Here is a 3221-nt window from a genome sequence, read left to right as displayed (position 1 = left end):
CGGACACGCACATATGTGTGCTAGAGCAGGCTAAAACAAGGACATTCATTCTCAGTATGATATGTGCTAGAGCAGACTAAAACAAGGACATTCATTCTCAGTATGATATGTGCTAGAGCAGACTAAAACAAGGACATTCATTTCAGTATGATATGTGCTAGAGCAGACTAAAACAAGGACATTCATTATCTGTATGATATGTGCTAGAGCAGACTAAAACAAGGACATTCATTCTCAGTATGAACGCTTTACTATCGCTCTAATATATAGTTTTTACCCTGTCAGCAATGTGCTGCGTGACTGGGTCTTAGCAAAACCCTTCAACTGTACAGGAAAAAAAACTGCTGATGCACACAAAGCTAAATGAGAAAAGCTCTCTTCTCTTCTCTGGTCTCTAGTATCGGAAGGGGTATCCTCCCTGCATCCTCCACCATGTGAGCTTCAGTTGAGTTCCGTGAGGACATGTTCCTTTTTGTTCTTCCAAAGCCACAAGGAATTGGCAGGTGTCCTCCCATCCTTCTCTTTGAGAATCCATAACTGGCTATTTCTACTACATTTATAGGCTGCGTCTCAAATTGTACCCTATTCCCTATATTGTCACTACTTTTGATCAGGGTCCATAGTGCTATGTACAGTATATGGAGTAGGGTGCCATTTGGGACGCACACATAGACTACACAGCACATTCATCTCTTCTCTTATTTCTCGTGTTTTTAAAACATTTTATACTGTATATTTTTTGTTAGTTTACTATTTTGATATTGAATACTGCAGGTCTTGGAAGTTAAGCATTTCACTGAACTGGTGCATGTGACAAATAAAAACTTGAAACATTCATCTATCTGCTTTTTACTGGAGGAACAAAACAAGGACTTCATCCTAGAGCCTTGGTTTAAAGTCTCCTTCTTAACCAGACAGATCAGCTAGTCTTTAGAAGGGCTGTCCCTCAGCGGTTATGGGCCGAGGAGGAACGTCAGCTGCACAATGAATACTAATACATCCGATACATCATTTTCCTCCAGATGGGAAGTCAGATACGCTGTCACCGCAGTCAGGCCAGAGTAACCAAGGGGAATGGAAGGGGAACGGAGGTGTTTAGGTCTCCTCAAGCAGCAGACACCTCTCATAACTCCTATATCCCCATAGGTATTGGTTTGCTGTTGTGGCCCTTTATGCCAAAGGTGATCGTGTGTGTCTGGTTGGCTGCATCGCCGGTTGCTGAGAGTAACAAATGGCTTTTGTCATAAGCAGATAAATTGCTAAAATCCCATAAAATGACAACATTACTAAAGCAGAGGATAACATCTGATGCATGCTAAGTGTACTGGTCTCACTATGTGTCAAGAAAGGTGTGTTTACCACAGTTTTGACAAGGCATTATGTTATTACGTAATTCATATTATTTGTGACATAAACAAGTGGGTTTATGTGAATTAAACTGTTAAGGGCTCTCTGAGTCTCTCGGCAAGATCGAGTGCTCTGGGAAACACTACCCACCCAATAGTTTGTCTGAGGAAACACTTTGCTCATCAAGTGTTTCCTCAGTAGAACAATGTTCTACAATGTTGTAGGTAGTCTGGGAGCAGACTCAGCGGAGGAAGAGGAGGAGTAGTCTGGGAGCAGACTCAGCGGAGGAAGAGGAGGAGTAGTCGGAGCAGACTCAGCGGAGGAAGAGGAGGAGTAGTCTGGGAGCAACTCAGCGGAGGAAGAGGAGGAGTAGTCTGGGAGCAGACTCAGCGGAGGAAGAGGAGGAGTAGTCTGGGAGCAGACTCAGCGGAGGAAGAGAGGAGTAGTCTGGGAGCAGACTCAGTGGAGGATTAGGAAAAGACTATGCTACATCCCCCAGGTATTCATGCAGCTCTGTGTCTCAAATGGCACCCTATTCCCTACATAGTGCACTCATTTTGACCAGTCTAACTATAGAGCCACAAGGATATGGTTACTACCTCTTAATTAAAACCTCTACGGGATCGGTGTCCCGGGATCGGTTGAGTTAACGTAGGCTAATGTGATTAGAATGGGGTTGAAAGTAACCAAAAAAAATCCCAGAACATAGACATATCTGATATTGGCAGAAAAGGTGTCAGTCTATATGTAATTACAGGGCTCCAGACAAGCTTAATTTGAGCAGTTAATGTCTGATTTGACATGTCCATGAATCTGAGACGAGGGGCTCTATTCAATCATAAAGCTGAAGGGTTAAGGATTCCGCAATAGAAAACGTTAAGGTAATTTCCTATTGAGCCGACATATGCAGCGTTTAACCTGAATGCAGCCTCCACTAAAATGTGTGAGCGTTGCCTTTCAATTTCAATCACGCTGTAAAGCTGTAGTTCCGCGATGCGGATTGAATAGAGCCCTATATATTTATATAATGTCTGGTAATAGGAGCAGTAAGCAAAGACATTCAAATGAAGTTTATTAAGAAATGTCACAGTCTTTTAAAAGGGAAATATGTCCATATATCCTACCACACTCTACCAAGGAGCACATCTTTCTCTGTTCCCGCTACGATCAAATTATCATTTGTCCTGTCACTTTTGTTTTTCAAATGTCCTATGTACAGTTCATTCGGAAAGTATTCAGACCCCTTGACTTTTTCCAKATTTTTTCCACAAATGTTTTTACAACTTGATTGGAGTCCACCTGTGATAAATTCAATTGATTGAACATGATTTTGAAAGGTACACACCTGTCCATATAAGGTCCCACAGTGGACTGTGTATGTCAGAGCAAAAACCAAACCAAGAGGTCGAAGGAACTGTACGTAGAGCTCTAAGACAGGATTGTGCCGAGGCACAGATCTAAGGAAGGGTACCAAAACATTTCTGCAGCATTGAAGGTTCCCAAGAACACAGTGGCCATCATTGTTAAYTGGAAGAAGTTTGGAATCACCAAGACTCTTCCTAGAGCTGGCTGCCCGGCCAAACTGAGCAATCTGGGGAGAAGGGAATTGGCCAAGAACCCGATGGTCACTCTGACAGAGCTACAAAGTTCCTCTGTGGAGATGGGAGAACCTTCCAGAAGGACAACCATCCCTGCACCACTCCACCAATCATGCCTTTATGGTAGAGTAGRCAGACGGAAGCCACTCCTCAGTAAAAACCACATGACAGCCCTCTGATTTTGCCAAAAGGCACCAAAAGACTCTCAGACCATGAGAAACATGATTTTCTGGTCTGATGAAACCAAGATTGAACTTAGTCAGGATCGAGGGAAAT

The sequence above is a fragment of the Salvelinus sp. IW2-2015 genome, unplaced genomic scaffold (assembly GCF_002910315.2).
Source record: "Salvelinus sp. IW2-2015 unplaced genomic scaffold, ASM291031v2 Un_scaffold3660, whole genome shotgun sequence".
NCBI classification, from domain to species: Eukaryota; Metazoa; Chordata; class Actinopteri; order Salmoniformes; family Salmonidae; genus Salvelinus; species Salvelinus sp. IW2-2015.
This window is presented reverse-complemented; position numbering follows the sequence as displayed.